The sequence below is a fragment of the Hyperolius riggenbachi genome, chromosome 11 (genome assembly GCF_040937935.1).
Source record: "Hyperolius riggenbachi isolate aHypRig1 chromosome 11, aHypRig1.pri, whole genome shotgun sequence".
In the NCBI taxonomy this organism is placed as follows: domain Eukaryota; kingdom Metazoa; phylum Chordata; class Amphibia; order Anura; family Hyperoliidae; genus Hyperolius; species Hyperolius riggenbachi.
This window is the reverse complement of record NC_090656.1, coordinates 131,571,881-131,591,935: the sequence shown is the minus strand read 5'-3', so window position 1 is coordinate 131,591,935 and position 20,055 is coordinate 131,571,881. Positions and strand designations below refer to the sequence as shown.

Below are 20,055 nucleotides of genomic sequence, written 5' to 3'. Positions count from 1 at the left end.
ACTGCGTCGCCATAGACCAACATGACTTCCGGGCCGATCGATATTGCCACAGAAGCCACGCAGTAACGTAGGCATGCACTAGCGTTAAGTCAAGCACTTCCGGCGTAGGGGGGGACCGCAAAGTGTGACTTTTGCTAGGCATTTTGCCCTAACGCATCGCAGCAGTGTGAAATAGCACTGAGAGACCCTTGTGTGCCTACCGCTGTGTCTGGAGTTCCCTACTCTCTAATAGTGTACCTGCTCGTGGTACCTCTCAAAACACTCCCCTAGGCATAGGCCAGGCTGGTCAGGACAGGTGGGACAATAAACAGTGGTGTCACGCCTTATTCCAGCCCTGCTGCAGACACGACAGCGTTTTCTTCGGATTCGTTGACCTGGGGTACTCGGAATTGGATAGGCGTAATGCCTTACATGCAGCCGGCTAGTTGCATCTTGGGGTTGGGCCACGGCACCTCCTGGATAAAGGAGTTCCATCACGATCTGTTTATTAAATTGAATAAACGATCCAGTTCTCCCAGCCTTACTGTAGAGAACAAAGCTGTTGTAAATTGCCAATTGAATGAGGTAAAAAGACACTTTTTTTATACCAGCGTCTTGTTTTTCGGGCAACTAAATAGGGCGCTAACCTCTGGTCATTGAAATCCACCCCTCCCATGTTAGTATTATACTCATGGACGACAAGGGGTTTTTCAATGACCTGAGTTCGTCGTTGAATTTCAACTGTCGTGTCTGCGTGAATGGTGGACAGGAAGTAAACCTCCCTCTTGTCCTTCCATTTCACCGCGAGCAGGTCGTCAGCACACAAGGCGGCCCTCTGCCCCCGTTCAAGTCTGGTGGTAATGAGCCGTTGGGGGAAGCCCCGGCGACTAGGCCGCACGGTGCCACAGCATCGGATTTTTTCGATTTTTAAGTGCTGAAAGAGGGCCACACTTGTGTAATAATTGTCCACAAAAAGATGGTACCCTTTCTGGAACAAGGGTGACACCAAGTCCCACACAACCTTTCCACTGCTCCCCAGGTAGTCAGGGCATCCGACCGGCTCCAATTTTGAGTCTTTTCCCTCATAGACCCTAAAATAAGATGTATAGCCTGTGGCCCTTTCACAGAGCTTATAAAGTTTCACCCCATACCGGGCGCGCTTGCTTGGGATGTACTGTTTGATGCGAAGGCGCCCGGTAAAGCGTATGAGGGACTCGTCTACGCATATGTCCTGGTCAGGGGTATAAGCATCTGCAAATCTGGATGACAGGTGGTCTATGAGGGGTCGAATTTTGTGGAGCCGGTCAAAAGCAGAGTGGTCACTTCGATGACAGGTTTCGTTGTTATTGAAGTGCAGGAAGCGCAGGATGTTCTCAAATCGTGTCCTGGACATGGCAGCAGAGTACAGGGGAACATGATATGCTGGGTCCGTAGACCAATAAGACCGCAACACATTCTGCTTTACTAGTCCCGTGTGAAGGAGAAGGCCCAAAAAAATTTTCATTTCGGAAGCTTGGACTGGTTTCCACTAAAAAGGCTGGGCAAGGAACTTTTCCGGATTGGCGGTTATATATTGTGTGGCCTTACGGTTGGTCTCTGCCACAATTAAGTCTAAGAGATCCTGGGTGAAGAATAGATAGAAAAAGTCTAGGGCCGATCCTAGATTATCTGTCTCCACCTGGACTCCAGACTGGGCGGTGAAAGGGGGAAGTACGGGTGCGGCGGAATCAGGGGATTGCCAATTTGGGTTTGCCAGCACCTCTGGTAAACTAGGGGTAGTACGGGCCCGTCTTCTTGGTGGCTGCGACTGGGATCTTACTGCACGTGCCACCGAACCAGTTTCAACTTCCATGCTGGTGCTCGCCACTTCACCAGGGTCTACGGAAGTACTGGTGCTAGGTCCAGGAGATGTTGTGCTGCTGGTGCCTGCCCCATCATGAAATCTCAGACCAGCACGAACACCACTCTGCTGCCCTTGAGGCCGATCCTGCGCCACCTGCGGTCCAACAACATGGGGTGTGGTACGTCTGGCTTTAGCCGGGACCTCAACCTCGTCATCACTATCGGTCAGTGAGCCACTGCTCAATTCAGGTTCAAACTCTGACCCGGAAGATTCGTCGAATGAGGCGTCCCAATCGTCCTCATCCGACTGGGCCATGTACCTGAGAACCTCATCATCGGAATACCCCTTTCTTGCCATAGTGGTCTGCTAAATTTAGGGGGTATTCCTCTGAGACTACCCAGAAAAAAAGAGCACCTACCTAGCAAAAGGGAGTATTTGAGAGGTAGAAAGCTGTGGTCACTGAGTTTTGATAAAAAAATAAATCAAAACTGAGGTTTACAGTGCCACAGCTATTGTACAGTGTTTTTTGCAGTGATCAGAAAAAAAATTCTGTCACTGCGGTGGGGCGGGCTGAACGCAAGTGCAGGCGAACGATCAGGCCTGATCGGGCAAACACTGTGTTTTTTGTGTGGATCCTAGTGACCCTAATAGATCTGACTGCGATCAGTAATGATCACTTACAGATACTATATAGTACCAATGTTGATTAGCGACAGTGATGACGCTAATTAGTGACTGTGGTGCAGTGGGCTGAGCACTAACTGACACAAAGGGGCCTAGCTAACTGGCCTAACTGCTAACACTAGTGATACTAAAAAAGTGACAGTTTTCACTGATCACTGTTTTTAGATCACTAGGATAGTGACAGGGGGGTGGTGGCGAGTGAGGAATCAGAGGCAATCAGAAACAATCACAGGACAATCAAAGGCAATCACAGGGCAATCGCAGGCCAATCACAGGGCACTCAATTCACGGGACAATCGAAGCCAATCACGGGACAATCAAAGCCAATCACAGGGCAATCAAACCAATCACGGCACAATCAAAGCCAATCACAGGCCAATCAAAGCCAATCACAGGGCAATCAAACCAATCACTGCACAATCAAAGCCGATCACAGGCCAATCACAGCCAATCACAGGCCAATCAAACCAATCACGGCACAATCAAAGCCGATCACGGGACAATCAAAGCCAATCACAGGCCAATCACAGGGCAATCACGGGACAATCAAAGCCAATCACGGGACAATCAAATACAATGACAGCACAATCAAACTGAATGTCAGCACAATGAAATACAATTACAGCACAATCAACTACAATGCACTGGGAAGGTGATTGGGGGGGGGGGGGGGGGGGGTTTCTGAGGGCGATCTGAGGGTTATGGGGGGTTGATTAGGTGCCCGCACGGGGCAGATTGGATCCTGATCTGATGGGTGGCAGACACAGGGGGTGACCGATGGGAGATCAGTGAGTGATTACAGGGGAGAATAGATGTAAACAATGCACTGGGGAGGTTATCAGGAGGGGGGTCTGAGGGCAATCTGAAGGGTCTGGGTGGGTGATCAGGTGCCCCCAAGGGACAGTTTAGGGTCTGCGCTGATGGGTGGTGGTGACAAGGGGTGATAGACAGGTAATAGATGGGTGATAGACAGGTGATCAGTGGGTAAGGCAGCTATATAGCTGTATACAGCATACAGGGGGGTGGTCTGTGTGACGCCGGGCGACGCCCAGTCGTCCGAGGATTCGCGGCCGATTGTCCGATCGCAACCGTGATCGGAAAACTGACATTCTTTATTTTTAAAATAGAAGTTTTTCCTTCCTGCCTTCCCCCCCCCCCTTTTGCCATGAGGGCTGAATGGGCCTGCGTTAGCATATGGCTAAAGCAACCTGGTTTAGCAAGAAATCCTGTTAAGGCTCCCGGAAAAGCTCTGGTGACACTAATGTGCTAATTGGGCAGAGCTGAAATACCAACAGAGTCTATTCAACAGGGGAAGCTAGCACAGCATGAGGTCTATTGACACCTACATTCCTCCCAGTCTTGACGGCACCGACTAAACTGAGTATGGAATGCATGGTGTTGATAACTTTGTCACATTTTGCAAATACCATCCATGGGAGGAATATGAAAATTACATAATTTTGTTTCCCTAATTCTGTAGAATATGGTGATACTAGACATAGCCAGGTAACCCGAGCAGGGGCTGAGATATGAATAATGGGGTCCCCGTGCGCCCCAAATATTGCAAGTTTGATGTCCTATGAACGTGTATTCTCAGCCCAATCTGAATATGAAATCGGTTTGCATGTGCGACAAAACCCCGGCGGGGTATGAAATTGGACATATTTTGTGGATGGCTGGAAGTTCCTCCCCTGAGAACTCACTGCCTGACACGCCCCTGGGCTGAGCTTGAGACTCCGCCCAGAAATGTCAGTGCTCAAAACTGATTGCATGAGGACCCCCAGCCAATTCCCCCACTTTCCATCATACCGAAAAGACTGCCACTGCTTGGGGAAATAGCAGTGGCCATCTTGCAGGCGGAGCAACGGCCATGTGGTTCGGCCATATTGCGAACTAACTGCAACAAAGGAACTTTGTCTTTTCCCGAACGGACTTTCCACAGAATCATAAGTATTCGTTCTTTTTATCCCTTTTTCTTTTATGTACTGTGTTATCACTGTCTCTCATCGTTTAATTGTTCACGATTGTCTGTATATATTAATTATTTATATTGTAACAAATAAAGGCTTTTTAAAAGGTCTTTACCTCTCAGTAAAACCTTCTATTCAGTATACACAGACGAGACCTAAACTTCCGAAGGGACGCTACTGTTTTGATAGATAGATAGGAATTGCACAGTTTTAACCGGTTGTTTGTTTCACAGGTCTATAGCCAGTTAGCAGTTATCTCTGGGCTGATAGAAAACAGAGATGGTGGCAAATCTACCCCTGGGTTGGAGTAAAAGTGTATTTTCGTAACCTCACAGGCTCCCTACTGCGTCGTGACGCTCAAACTCCGCCAATTCTACGCAGATTGCGTCCATAGCTCTCAATCTGTGTGCTAGAATCGGATCGGACGGTTTTGCGTGTTCACGGCCAGTGGGGCTCTTGTGACAGTGGTCGGCAGCGTTTGGGATCTGTGTGTGCTGATAGTATCTCAGGTAGGGCTATCGAATTAGCCCTATCGAGAAACGAACTAATTCGTTGGTAGTGACTGAGTGCAATATATTTTTCATATATACAGAGAGACTGTGTAACCAGTACCCCTCCCCTAAGTTTTCTTTATTTGGCATGGAAATGTCCGGGAATTACAAGGTCATGGTCCTATCCGACCTGCAGAGTCTGTGCGAGGCGAGAGGCATGGACATCCGCGGCAAGAAACAGCAGGACCTGATAACGGACTTGTACCGATGGGATAGCCAGAATCTGCGGACGCTGGAGGTGTCCACTGTGGAGGACACCGGCTCATCTAACGCAAGTCGAGGGGAACCAGAGACTGAAGATCCTGTGCGTACCGAGGTTGAGCAACCCGCGGGCAATGCGGCAACAGATACGCAGGAGGCTGTCAGTGTGATCCCCGACCCCAGAACCCCTGAAAGTACTTGCCTGGAACCGGCCAGTACTGGACTGTCCAGTTATGTTGATCCAGTAATGCAGCAGGCATTGCAAAAGCTGATGGAAACTGATGTGGACAAGTACCTGCAGTACATGGCGGAGCAAAAGCGAGAGGAACGCCAATCTGCAGAGGCGCGGGAGAGACGACAGCATGAGCTGAACATGGCGAAAGTGCAGCAAGCCAGCCGGAGTTCAACGCCCAGCCTCCCTGCTGAAGGGACTGCCGCTCCAGTAAGTGCAAAATTTAAATTTGCTATTATCGAAAAAGACACTGACATTGACTTGTTTTTGAGGTCTTTTGAAAAGGCCTGCCGTCAGTATCGTCTGTCCCAAGACCAGTGGGCCAGACATCTGACACCCTTGCTGCGCTACAAAGCGCTTGATGCTTTCTCAGAGCTGCCTGTGGAAAAGGACAATGATTATACCGCTATAAAGGAGGCTATAATCACTAAGTACCAGCTGACGCCAGAAGCCTACCGGAAAAGGTTCAGGTCCTGGCAGAAAAAATCTACTGATTCTTATCAAGATGTGGTCAGCAGTCTGCTCACCACACTCCGCCAGTGGACGCTAGGCCTCACTAAAGGGTCTTACGGTGTCCTGGAGGACTTAATCGTCCTGGAGCAGTTTCTGAACATTTGCCCGGCTGATGTACGCCAGTTTGTGCTGGAGCGCCGACCGGCGTCAGCGACGGTCGCTGCAGACCTCGCTGAGACCTTTGCAACGACCAGGGTGCCGGAGACCCGCAGGACTGCCCCATCTAGCTGGAGAGGAGGTCAGTCCCACAATTTTGCAGACTCTCCTACCTCTGTGAGCCGTGCGCCCCAGAGGCCCTCCAGCGCAGCTGCTGCGTCCAGGCCTGCAGTAACAGAGGGCATCACCTGTCACTTTTGCCGCAAGCCCGGACACATGAAGTTTAACTGCCCGGAGCGGAGGCAGACAGCGCCAGCTCCTGCACCACCTACACCTCGCCCACGGCAACTGCCGCCAGCCAGCGCACCCCAGCCGGGAGCACCCAACAACGTCATGTTCGCAGGTGGGAGAGGGATCCACTCCGCTACGAGCAACCACCAGCTGGTTACAGTGAACGACTAGCTTGTTACCGGTTTCCGCGACACTGGAGCGGATGTCACCCTGGTGCGTGCGCACCTGGTCCCGACGGAAAATATCCTCCCTGACAAATACCTTACCCTCACTGGAGTGGGGGGCACTCTTTCTCGCATTCCCCAGGCTCGGGTGTCCATCGATTGGGGGGTGGGGGTTCAAGAGAAGGTTGTTGGGGTCCTGGACCAACTGCCGGTCCCAGTTTTGTTGGGGACCGACCTGGGCAAGCTTGTGTCCTATTATGAACCTGCCCCAAGCCCCTCAGACTGCCAGGAGGGAGACGGACTCTCCGCCCACACTAAGGTACTTTGCACCAAGGGGCAAGAACAGGGGGGAGGTGGGTTGAATGTGCCCAGTCCAGGGGTACCGAGTCCAATAGTACCTGTGTCACAGGTACCTGTGTTTGATATACCGATTGTTTGTGATGAAAATGTTGTTGTACCTGTCACTGTAATTCATGCATGCAGCCAGGATGTGAGTAATGCCAGTATGTGCCAGTCTGAAGGTGTACCTGTACTGGCAGTAACACGCAGCCGCGCTGCTCAGAACCTGGGCTCAGAGCAGGTGGAAGAGGTTCCGGCCTCCTCCCCCTCCTCTGACCACAGGGATGGTAGCCTTCAGCCACTAACTGCATATGCCACGGGCCAGCTGGCTGAGAGCGAGAGTGCTGCATTTGTGCAAGCACTCCAGACTGACCCTAGCCTCGAGGCACTCAGAAGGCAGGCTTCGGAGCCCCTCACGAATGAAGATACCTTCAAGGTATATTGGGAAGGTGGTAAGCTGTACAGCGAGCCTGTACAGCCCACCGAAGGTGAAACAAGTGTGGGTACCAAGTTGCTTGTGGTACCCAGTGCCTTCCGGGGGCATGTGCTGAAGTCCGCACATGACATTCCCCTGGCAGGGCACTTGGGAATCCACAAGACACTTGACCGTATCCAGGGTCATTTCTACTGGCCCAGGATGCGGATCGATGTGACCAACTATTGCCGCTCATGTACTGTTTGCCAAAAGGTAAAACGGGCTGGGAACCCCCGCAAGGCTCCCTTGTGTCCACTGCCAATCATAGGTGAGCCCTTTCACAGAGTGGCAGTCGACATAATTGGACCATTGCCCACTCCCAGCAGCAGTGGCAAAAGGTACATCCTGACGGTGGTGGATTACGCCACCCGCTATCCTGAGGCCATGGCGCTTTCCTCCCTGAGGGCGGACAAGGTAGCAGACGCGCTACTTAACATTTTCTCCCGAGTCGGGTTCCCTGCGGAGATGCTCTCCGATCAGGGATCCCAGTTTATGTCCGAACTCATGGAAGCCCTGTGCAAAAAGATACACATGACGCACATTGTCTCCAGTCCCTACCACCCGCAGACCAATGGACTGTGTGAACGGTTCAACGGGACGCTGAAGCAAATGCTGACCACGTTTGTTGAGTCGCAAGGTGGGGACTGGGAACGATACCTGCCTCATCTGTTGTTTGCGTACAGGGAGGTGCCGCAGGAGTCAACCGGGTTTTCCCCGTTTGAACTCCTGTATGGGAGGAATGTCCGAGGACCCTTACAATTGATGCGGGAGACATGGGAGGGCAAGGGCGACCCCACTGATGTCTCCGTGGTCGATTACGTCCTCAAGTTCAGGGACAAAATGGAGTCCCTGTCCGCAGTAGTGACCAACAACCTGGCCCAGGCTCAGGCCAAACAAAAAGCATGGTACGACCGCACTGCTGGAGAGCGGTCATTTGATGTGGGTGACAAGGTATATGCCCTTCTTCCCGTGAGGCAGAACAAGCTGCAAGCAGCCTGGGAGGGGCCTTTTACTGTAGTGCAGCGGTTAAACCCTCTGACGTATCTAGTGAACATGGGGGGCAGGAAGCAGAAGAGCTTTCATGTAAACATGCTGAAGGCCCACCATGACAGGACCCAGTATGCGCTGCCAGTGTGCAGCCGGTTAGAGCAGGGAGAGGCAGACCCCCTGTTAGACCTGCTGGCTGACGTACGAGATGTGGACGGCGACCTAAACGTCAATCCACAGCTCGCCTCAGCCCAGCAAGAGCAGTTACAGAAGGTGCTGGGCCAGTACCAGCACACCTTCTCCGGTATCCCGGGGCGGACCAGTATGGCGGTGCATGGGGTAGATACAGGTACCCATCCCCCCATCAGGCAATCCGCTTACCGTGTCTCTCCCGAGGTACAGGCGGACATGCAGAAGGAGGTGAGGGAGATGCTGGAGTTAGGGGTGGTTCAAAAGTCCAGTAGTGCCTGGGCAGCCCCTGTTGTCCTGGTCCCCAAGAAGGACCAGACAACTCGGTTCTGCGTAGACTACAGGAAACTGAACGCCATCACCACTACAGACGCCTACCCCATGCCTCGCATTGATGAGCTGCTAGATACACTGGCATCAGCCAGGTACCTATCAATCATGGATCTGAGCCGGGGGTATTGGCAGATACCACTTGCACCTGACGCGAGGCAAAAGTCGGCCTTCATCACCCCTTTCGGCCTCTTCGAGTTCACGATGATGCCCTTTGGGATGAAGAACGCCCCCGCCACGTTTCAGCGGGCCGTGAACGACCTGCTAGAGGGAATGCAAGGGTTCGCTGTAGCGTATCTGGATGACATTGCGGTGTTCAGCCCCACCTGGGAAGAACACCTCAAACACCTGTCCCAGGTACTAGAGAGGCTGGCCATGGCCAATCTGACGGTTAAACCGAGTAAGTGTCAGATTGGCATGACCGAGGTGCAGTACTTAGGTCACCGGGTGGGGGGTAACACCCTGAAACCTGACACGGGAAAGGTGGACGCCATCCTGGCATGGCCTCGACCTATCACGAAAAAGCAGGTCCAGGCGTTCCTGGGGACCGCCGGCTACTATAGGAAATTTGTTCCCGCCTATAGTACACTGGCGAAGCCCCTGACCGATGCCACTAGCAAGAAGCACCCCAAGGTTGTTAGCTGGACCCCCGCTTGCGAGAATGCCTTCCAGGCCTTGAAGCAGGCCCTCGCAAGCGCCCCTGTGCTTCAGGCCCCAGACTTCAGTCGTCGGTTTGTGGTGCAAACCGATGCCTCTGACTACGGTCTCGGCGCAGTCCTCAGCCAGGTGGATGGAAAGGGGGATGAACACCCTATCCTCTACCTGAGCCGGAAGCTCCTGCCCCGAGAGGTAGCCTACTCCACAACTGAAAAGGAGTGCCTGGCGATCGTGTGGGCCCTACAGAAACTGCAGTCGTATCTGTACGGCCGCTCCTTCACGATCGTCACTGATCACAATCCCCTGAGTTGGCTAAACCGTACTGCTGGAACCAACGGCAAGCTCCTACGGTGGAGCCTGTCATTGCAGCAGTACGACTTTACGATCCAACACAAAGCAGGCAGCCGACACCAAAACGCTGATGGGCTGTCGCGGTGTCAGGGGGAACCCGACCCAACAGCGCCAATAGCTGCTACGGAAGGCGTCCTGTTGACACCTCCCTGAGCAGAGCTCGGGAAGGGGGAGGTGTGACGCCGGGCGACGCCCAGTCGTCCGAGGATTCGCGGCCGATTGTCCGATCGCAACCGTGATCGGAAAACTGACATTCTTTATTTTTAAAATAGAAGTTTTTCCTTCCTGCCTTCCCCCCCCCCTTTTGCCATGAGGGCTGAATGGGCCTGCGTTAGCATATGGCTAAAGCAACCTGGTTTAGCAAGAAATCCAGTTAAGGCTCCCGGAAAAGCTCTGGTGACACTAATGTGCTAATTGGGCAGAGCTGAAATACCAACAGAGTCTATTCAACAGGGGAAGCTAGCACAGCATGAGGTCTATTGACACCTACATTCCTCCCAGTCTTGACGGCACCGACTAAACTGAGTATGGAATGCATGGTGTTGATAACTTTGTCACATTTTGCAAATACCATCCATGGGAGGAATATGAAAATTACATAATTTTGTTTCCCTAATTCTGTAGAATATGGTGATACTAGACATAGCCAGGTAACCCGAGCAGGGGCTGAGATATGAATAATGGGGTCCCCGTGCGCCCCAAATATTGCAAGTTTGATGTCCTATGAACGTGTATTCTCAGCCCAATCTGAATATGAAATCGGTTTGCATGTGCGACAAAACCCCGGCGGGGTATGAAATTGGACATATTTTGTGGATGGCTGGAAGTTCCTCCCCTGAGAACTCACTGCCTGACACGCCCCTGGGCTGAGCTTGAGACTCCGCCCAGAAATGTCAGTGCTCAAAACTGATTGCATGAGGACCCCCAGCCAATTCCCCCACTTTCCATCATACCGAAAAGACTGCCACTGCTTGGGGAAATAGCAGTGGCCATCTTGCAGGCGGAGCAACGGCCATGTGGTTCGGCCATATTGCGAACTAACTGCAACAAAGGAACTTTGTCTTTTCCCGAACGGACTTTCCACAGAATCATAAGTATTCGTTCTTTTTATCCCTTTTTCTTTTATGTACTGTGTTATCACTGTCTCTCATCGTTTAATTGTTCACGATTGTCTGTATATATTAATTATTTATATTGTAACAAATAAAGGCTTTTTAAAAGGTCTTTACCTCTCAGTAAAACCTTCTATTCAGTATACACAGACGAGACCTAAACTTCCGAAGGGACGCTACTGTTTTGATAGATAGATAGGAATTGCACAGTTTTAACCGGTTGTTTGTTTCACAGGTCTATAGCCAGTTAGCAGTTATCTCTGGGCTGATAGAAAACAGAGATGGTGGCAAATCTACCCCTGGGTTGGAGTAAAAGTGTATTTTCGTAACCTCACAGGCTCCCTACTGCGTCGTGACGCTCAAACTCCGCCAATTCTACGCAGATTGCGTCCATAGCTCTCAATCTGTGTGCTAGAATCGGATCGGACGGTTTTGCGTGTTCACGGCCAGTGGGGCTCTTGTGACAGTCTGGGAGGGGGGTCTGGGGGGGATCCGAGGGTAGGGGGGGTGATCAGGGGACCCTAGGGGGCAGTTAGGGACCTAACCTAGGGGATAGCGTCCCTAGATAGTGACAGGGAGTGATTGATGGGTTTTTAGGTGGGTGGTGGGGTGCAGATACTGGAGTGCTGGGGTGGTCAGGGGGGGTTCTGAGGGCTGGAGTGGGCGATCGGGGGGTCTGTGTGGGGCAACGTGCGCTGGTATACTTGTCTGATAGGGCTGCCTGTCCTCTCTGATGGTCGCACGACGAGTGACCATCAGCGGAGGAGGCAGCCAGTATAATACACTTTGTTACAATAACAAAGTGTATTATACTCTCCTGATTGGCCGGATCGCCGCATTTGAAACCCGCCGGCGCTGCTAATTGGCCGGCGGGTTTCCGTGCAGGGTGGGCGGAGCCTATTGCCGGCGGCGATCGCGTCATTGATGACGCGATCGCCGCACAGCCACCGCTGATGCCACCCCTGCCGATGGGCGTATTGCGGTCGTTTGGGCCCAGTCTTTGCCGCCGCCCATCGGCTGGGGGCGGTCGGCAAGTGGTTAATAATAAAAATATCCATAAATGGGCAATATGCTTTTTTTATCCTGTTCCTAAAATTACTTTAAAATCTTTAAAATAACTTTTAAAGTGAACCAGAGATGAAGCACCCTCATGCATTGTACCATATACATAAGTGGGAACATTAGAGAAAACACCTGCCTGCTCTCTGTTTAATCCTTCGCTGCTCAACCTGCTTGTTATCAGCCCTGATGAAATCCCCGACTGAACACTTAGTCTGGCTTTGCTCAGGAATCATTATAGCTGAGACTGTCTTCCCTGATGTCTTTTAAAGCCCAAGCCTGCCCCCTTTCTGGCTCTGTTTACCTGTTCTGTATAGTACTTGCAGCATCACATAGAGCTGTGATGAGATGGGAGGAGCTGCTGGTGTCTGCTAATGTAAGGGCATATTAAAAAAACGTTTTTTTTATCTATATGTGTTAGTCATAAGAGGTTTTTAGAAATGGTTATTTCATTTTGCACATAGCCCACTAAATAATATGCTTTTCTGATGAACTGTGTTTTGCGTGGAGTTTTAGTAAAAAAAAACACAAAAAACGGCACACCAGAGTGGCGAAAATACCAGGTATAGTATTTATTTTGTAAAATCTATCGGGGGGGGGGGGGGGGGGGTGTTTATTTTGTGCTAAAACGTTCATCTCTGGTTTCCTTTAAATCCTAATCCAGACTCCTTTCATCTTCAGTTTGGAAAATAAGTTTCTGAGTTGACTAAAGCTGGCCATACACTGGCCCGATTTACCGCCGTTTCGACAGCAGATTCGATCACTGGGATCGAATCTGCTGCCAATCGTTCGCGTTACATGCCGAATTTCGATTCATTTCGTCCGATCCCGTCGATCGCGCCGTGCGGAAAAATTACCGTCGATCGCCCGCGGGTGAAGGGCGCATCGCTAGCGGCGTTCGAGTGCCCGACGACCGACGCAATAGAGCCCGCATACATTACCTGCTCCGCCGGCGCGACTGCCCCCGCTCGTCTCTACTCTTCTCCGCTCTGGTCTCCAGCATGCTTCACTTATTCCTGCCCGGCAGGAAGTTTAAACAGTAGAGGGCGCTCTACTGTTTAAACTTCCTGCCGGGCAGGAAGAAGTGAAGCATGCTGGAGCCGGAGACCAGAGCGGAGAAGAAGAGCGGAGAGAGACCCGGGAGTCGCGCCGGCGGAGCAGGTAATGTATGCGGCGGCGGGGGGGGGGGAGCGGCAGCAGCACCACCACCACAACAGATTGTGAACGGTTTCAGGCTGAAATCGGTTCACAATCTGTTTGCAGTAAGGGTGGCCATACGATCCCTCTCTGATCAGATTCGATCAGAGAGGGATCTATCTGTTGGTCGAATCTGATGGCAAATCGACCAGTGTATGGCCACCTTTATACTTAGTGGTGGTCTGCAATGGAAGGGGAGGAACAAAAGACTTGAGTAAGATGAGGAAAAAGTATAAATCTGGCCTTGATTAATGTCCTGTGGGTGTATCCTAGTATCACATCAATACCCACAGGTCTATTATCCACACTCTCAAATGAGATTTTGATGTACAATAAGTCTATCCACTGCAAAGTCCGGTCAGGCACAGAGTCTGCCTCTTACTGTGCAGATCCCTCCAGGACTGACAGAAATGCCACAACTGCTGAAATATGGAGCAGTTCATCACAAAGCCGTATACTTGTAAACTAAACACTTAACACACTGTTAACTATTCCTATCCTGTGGAATTGGTTGATTTGTTGCCTTTCATTGAGCAACCACTAAGTCAAATTCCTTGCAAATGTAAACTTACTTGGCCAAAAAACTCTGATTCTGATTAGTATATGCATATATTCTAGCTAGTTATTGTGTATGTTTATAAATCTTTATGTATAGCTGCTGAATTCTTACTATTGGCTTGTGTGCATTTGAAACCTATTACCGTATAATTTTGCTGTTTAGTTAACAAATCAAGAGACTGGCAGGAAATTTTGGGGGGATTTGTTCATTTCCAGCATGACCGATCTACTTCCAACCGAGAAAGGGATCAATTTTGAGATCAGTACTGCACAAAAGTCAGAAGCAGATCAGACATGCTGGAAATGATTGAACAACAGGAAATTTCCCCTCAGTCTAATTGGAAAATAACATGATGTGTACCCAATCTTATAATACATAGTAAAGTTCTGGTAACATATTTGTAATCTATTTACTAATAGAACAGGACATTAAGCTTCAGGCTTCTTTTATTGTAAGGCTTATGTCATCCAGGTGATTCTTTTATCACTGACGTTTTGCGTATTGCTTGAATGGATTTAATGTTAACGTGCCTACTGCACCCACAGACAATCACACTTGTGGGTGTAATTACAAAAGTTGTATGGATTTTACAACCGCTGAAGGCGCAGAAAGCAATGCAGCAGACATGCGTGCGTCACCAGATGGAATCCAGAGGCTTCTAAGGCCCAGTGCACACCAAAACTGCTAGCAGATCCGCAATACGCTAGTGGTTTTGGGAGCTGATTTCAGAGCGATTCTAGGTATGTTTAGAGAGGTTTTCTAAACACACCTAGCAGTTTTGGGTGCGTTTTTGGGTAGCAGATTACACATATTGTTACAGTAAAAGCTGTTACTGAACAGCTTCTGTAACAAAAATGCCTGGCAAACCGCTCTGAAGTAGCGTTTTTCTGAGCGGTTTGCGTTTTTCCTATACTTTACATTGAGGACAAAACACTTCCGAAAACCGCAAACGTGCAGCAGGAGGCGCGTTTGCGGCTTGGCAAAAACCTCAAACCGCCGATGTGCACTATCCCATTGCAATACAATAGCCAAGCGTTATCCAGGCGGATGCGGCCGGCGGATCCCTCCAAAAACCGCTCGGTGTGCACTAGGCCTAACTGTGGACAGAACAGGAGACGAGAGCTTTTAACCGCTATTATTCAGCTCTAAGCAGCCATTGTGCCCACAGCTTTTACAGAGGAAGAAAGGCTTCTCCTTTGCACAGTACAGTATGGTAAGTATTTTTCATAATCTACAAATATTACTAATTGCTGTTTTTTAAAATGTGACAACTCTAATAACTTTAGGTGAGCCGGGTAATTTTAGTTTCAAAAAGTTTTACTGAAGCATAAATCAAGTATTACAAATATCATCTGTAAACATCCTTTCAGGAAATAAAGTCCAGTCAAGTAATATAACGTATCCATGATATAACAATGATGTAACAACATAACAAATATAGTCGTCAGCCATATTTAAAAATCAGTATGGTTATTTTGGTCCAGAAAATCTGACAAGATGGTGAGATAGTTTAAAAAGTCATAGAAAAGGAGTGGAGAGCTTAACATTTTAGTGTGTAGGATTTGAAAATATTCATATCACTATATAACAAAGCTAGGTAATTTTAGACTCCAAAGTACTGTATATATTTAGGTCTGCTAGTATGTTGCATAGTGATTTTCTGGTCATATGAGTGTGTGGTCAACCAGCTGTGTTAACCCTTCACTCCATCTGCCAGATTTATTAGTCCAGCAGCCTAGACCTTTTATTGATCAGGTAAATATGAGTTATGTGTGTTCCAGAATAACCACCACAGGTATGTAAATATAAAATATTTACATATCTCTACAACCCAGATTCTAAGCTTCATTAGAATACATGTACTTCATACCTGAGGTCAGAATGTTCTACTTGCACAAGTTAGAGCAGGGCCGGGCTAAGGCTGAGGCGAGAGAGGCTCCAGCCTCAGGGCGCAGTGTAGGAAGGGGCGCACAACTCGCCCAGCTATCATTCCCCTATTGTGTATGAAGGAAAGAGAAATAAGAAAAGGGAATACATGGCAGTGACTGCAAGCCTGATAACTAGACATTAGGGTGTTGGGCGGTTGGGGGCCCTGGGGCGCCTCTAAAGCCTAATCTACACGTAGCGATCCGGATCGCCGGATCGCCTCTTCCGCATCCCCGCGCATATCCGCCGCAACACCGCTCGCCCGCGCGTGCGTCGGATTCGATCCGCCCTCGTCCCCGCTTATCTTCCGCTCGATTCCCTGCCATTGTCCCCTGGTGGGGAACGAGCAGAGAATCCGCGGTGGCGAGATCTGACCTGTCGGATCTTATCAATCGAGCCGCTGATAAGCCGGGTCACTACGTGTAGACGTAACATTAGTCTAACAGCAATCAGTGTGTGATGGCTGGGGTGGGAGGTATAGAGGGGCGCACTTTGGTGTCTCAGCCTTGGGTGCTGGAGGACCTCATCCCAGCTCTGAGTTAGAGAAAGAAAACCTGCAGCCGCACATTACATAAATTCTGTGCCTATATACATACGCATGTGTTGCAATAACTGTCTTTATATTTTATTTTATTTTAGAGAACTAACTATGATCTCCAACAGCCACATTTCTAGGACAGGACAATAGTCTTCATCCTCCAGGATGAGCTTTAGAGAAGAAGCAGATGGAGCCTTTGTGGCGATGGTCTAATCTAAACAGAGTAAGCCTCGCTGTTGTCTGCCGGGTGTGGTGATCCAATTTTAGGTGTACTGTAAGTAGAGTTGTGTCTGACTTTCATATCACACTATGTGGAGTGTGGAGGAGGCACAATACAAAACAGTATGCTGTTTGGTTTCTAGGCCTAATCAGGGGTTCACCTATGGACATTACTGGAGACTATCACCAGGTGAATTTGAAGCCTTGTTAACTAATTGTTATTATTAGTGCATGTTTTTTTTTCACAAGCTCTAAAAATTTAATGTAACTAAGAAGAGCGTGTTTTCATCTTTTTTTCTTTGAATAGATACCCATGCACTTTGACTTGCACCTTGCCAATACTGGATCCAGCAGCCAGCCAGCCAGGACCAAATCTTCTCCAGAGGCTTCTTCCCCTCCTATTTTCACTTTCTGCACTTCTCCTGTTTCTCTTCCAAGTCTCAGTCTGCATCATGTTCCTCTCCAAATCTCATTCTGCGTCTTGTTCTGCACCCCTCCTGGGTCACTCACTTTTTGTGCACAAATATATTTTAGTGGCCTGGACAGTATTTTGCAGCAGCTAGATTAATCCTTGCTCATACATTGTGTTTTTTCAGTAAAAACATTAACCTGCACGGAGTGGCATAACTGAGGACCTTGGGACCCCAAGCACAATTGATATGAAGCCCTGAAACCTACAAAAGACAGTTTCAGTGTCAGAGAGGTGTAATAAGAGTAAGGAAACAGTTAGCTAAGGATTATTCCTATTAAATTAACATACAGGGGTGTTCATTATCAGCATAGCACCAATGAAAAGCTAATAAGATGGATGAAGGGGGACCCCCTAATGGGCCTCTCGGGTCCAAAGGCCCCTATTGCTACCCCACTGCCTGTATGCCAGATCAGTAGTGTTGTTGTGGTTATGCCTTTATCCAAGCGATGTCTACCACACCTCTTGCTGTACTTCTAACAAAATTAGGCAGAGTTTGTGATACAATATTTTAGTAGCATTTCAGAGCCACCAATTCATGAAGAACTGGAAAGATGTGTTACCCTTTTTTGATTGCACCCAGTTGTTGAATAGAGATGGTCAATAAGTGAGATGTTATTGTTCCTTTTGCTGAAAGCTGCATGCAGCTTTAAAGTGGTATAAAACGCAGCAATTCTTATTTTCTCTAAAAGATTATTTACAGCATAAAACATACTAGCACAAATGTTAGCAGAACAGCATTCAAACAGTTAAACACAGCACTTTCTTCTTCAGTGGAAAGCTTCCTGCCACATCAGAAGAGGTGATAACATTATCTTTTGTTTACATTCCTTTCTCAGCTACAATTAGTATACAGTCCTAGCAGTACTGAAACTGAGCTGCACACATAGTAGATGCACAGAGAGCTGAGAAGTGATCACTGGATACATTAAAACATATAAATATAGCAGCTATGCATTAAAATGCAATGGCAGCTTTCAGACTAGATATACTGAACTTTGGGAACTTGTAATTTGTAAATCTACTATAATACTTGTGTACAAAAGCACATACAGTGGTGTGAAAAACTATTTGCCCCCTTCCTGATTTCTTATTCTTTGGCATGTTTGTCACGCTTAAATGTTTCTGTTCATCAAAAACCGTTAACTATTAGTCAAAGATAACATAATTGAACACAGAATGCAGTTTTAAATGATGGTTTTTATTATTTAGTGAGAAAAAAAACTCCAAATCTACATGGCCCTGTGTGAAAAAGTGATTGCCCCCCTTGTTAAAAAATAATTTAACTGTGGTTTATCACACCTGAGTTCAATTTCTGTAGCCACCCCCAGGCCTGATTACTGCCACACCTGTTTCAATCAAGAAATCACTTAAATAGGAGCTATCTGCCACAGAGAAGTAGACCAAAAGCACCTCAAAGGCTAGACATCATGCCAAGATACAAAGAAATTCAGGAACAAATGAGAACAAAAGTACTGTAATTGAGATCTATCAGTCTGGACAAGGTTATAAAGCAATTTCTAAAGCTTCGGGACTCCAGCGAACCACAGTGAGAGCCATTATCCACAAATGGCAAAAACATGGAACAGTGATGAACCTTCCCAGGAGTGGCCGGCTGACCAATATTAACCCAAGAGCGCAGAGAAAACTCATCCGAGAGGCCACAAAAGACCCCAGGACAACATCTAAAGAACTGCAGGCCTCACTTGCCTCAATTAAGGTCAGTGTTCCACCATAAGAAAGAGACTGGGCAAAAACGGCCTGCATGGCAGATATCCAAGGCGCAAACCACTTTTAAGCAAAAAGAACATTAAGGCTCATCTCAATTTTGCTAAAAAAACATCTCAATGATTGCCAAGACTTTTGGGAAAATACCTTATGGACCGACGAGACAAAAGTTGAACTTTTTGGAAGGTGTGTGTCCCGTTACATCTGGCGTAGAAGTAACACAGCATTTCAGCAAAAGAACATCATACCAACAGTAACATATGGTGGTGGTAGTGTGATGGTCTGGGGTTGTTTTGCTGCTTCAAGACCTGGAAGGCTTGCTGTGATAGATGGAACCATGAATTCTACTGTCTACCAAAAAATCCTGAAGGAGTATGTCCGGCCTTCTGTTTGTCAACTCAAGCTGAAGCGATCTTGGGTGCTGAAGCAGGAAAATGACCCAAAACACACCAGCAAATCCACCTCTGAATGGCTGAAGAAAAACAAAATGAAGACTTTGGAGTGGCCTAGTCAAAGTCCTGACCTGAATCCTATTGAGATGTTGTGGCATGACCTTAAAAAGGCAGTTAACCTCCCTTGCGGTAAGCCCGAGCTGAGCTCGGGCTATGCCGCGCGGGGAGATATCTCAGCCACCAGCGATTTTCACCATGTAAAGTGCTGTGCGCGCAGCTAGCACTTTGCTAGCTGCGCGCACAGCTTGATCACCGCCGCTCTGCGGCGATTGCCCGCACGCAGCGGCAGAAGAGGGCACCCCCCCCCCCCGCCAGAGCCCTGCGCTGTCCGGACCAATGAGTTCCGGGCAGCGCTATGGGCTGGATCGAGTGCGCCTGACGTCAGGACATCGGCTGACGTCATGCCGATCGTCGCCATGGCGACAGGAGAAGCCAAACAGGGGAACGCGTTATATACGCGCTCCCCTGTTTGCTATTGATGCCGGCGACGATCGCACTAGAGGGCCACATGCGCCCTCTAGTGGTGTTTCATGTAGCCACCACTCTGGTAGCTTTACATGAAACAAAAACAAAAAAAAATAAAAACATTTTTTTGCCCATTTGAAAAAAAAAATTAACCGCCAGGGAGGTTAATGCTAGAAAACCCTAAAATAAAGCTGAATTACAACAATTCTGCAAAGATGAGTGGGTCAAAATTCCTCCAGAGCGCTGTAAAAGACTCGTTACAAGTTATCGCAAACGCTTCATTGCAGTTATTGCTGCTATGGGTGGCCCAACCAGTTATTAGGTTCAGGGGGCAATTTCTTTTTCACACAGCTCCATGTAGGTTTTGAGTTTTTTTTCTTACTAAATATTAAAAACCATCATTTAAAACTGCATTTTGTGTTCAATTATGTTATCTTTGCCTAATAGTTAACGGTTTTTGATGAGCAGAAACATTTAAG

The 20,055-nt window shown here is 48.6% G+C and overlaps 1 protein-coding gene across 5 annotated transcripts in view; it reads left to right on the top strand.

Annotated features, from left to right (window-relative positions):
• Positions 1 to 20,055, top strand: part of LOC137538135 (synaptotagmin-1-like) — a 236,727-nt gene that overhangs the window by 118,780 nt on the left and 97,892 nt on the right. Inside the window, exon 2 of one of the 5 annotated variants that reach the window (XM_068260158.1) lies at positions 16,345 to 16,466. The exons of the other annotated variants lie outside the window; for them this stretch is intronic. The gene's annotated coding sequence lies outside the window, so the exon portion shown is untranslated. The remainder of the gene's footprint in view (positions 1 to 16,344; positions 16,467 to 20,055) is intronic. 5 annotated transcript variants of the gene reach the window in all.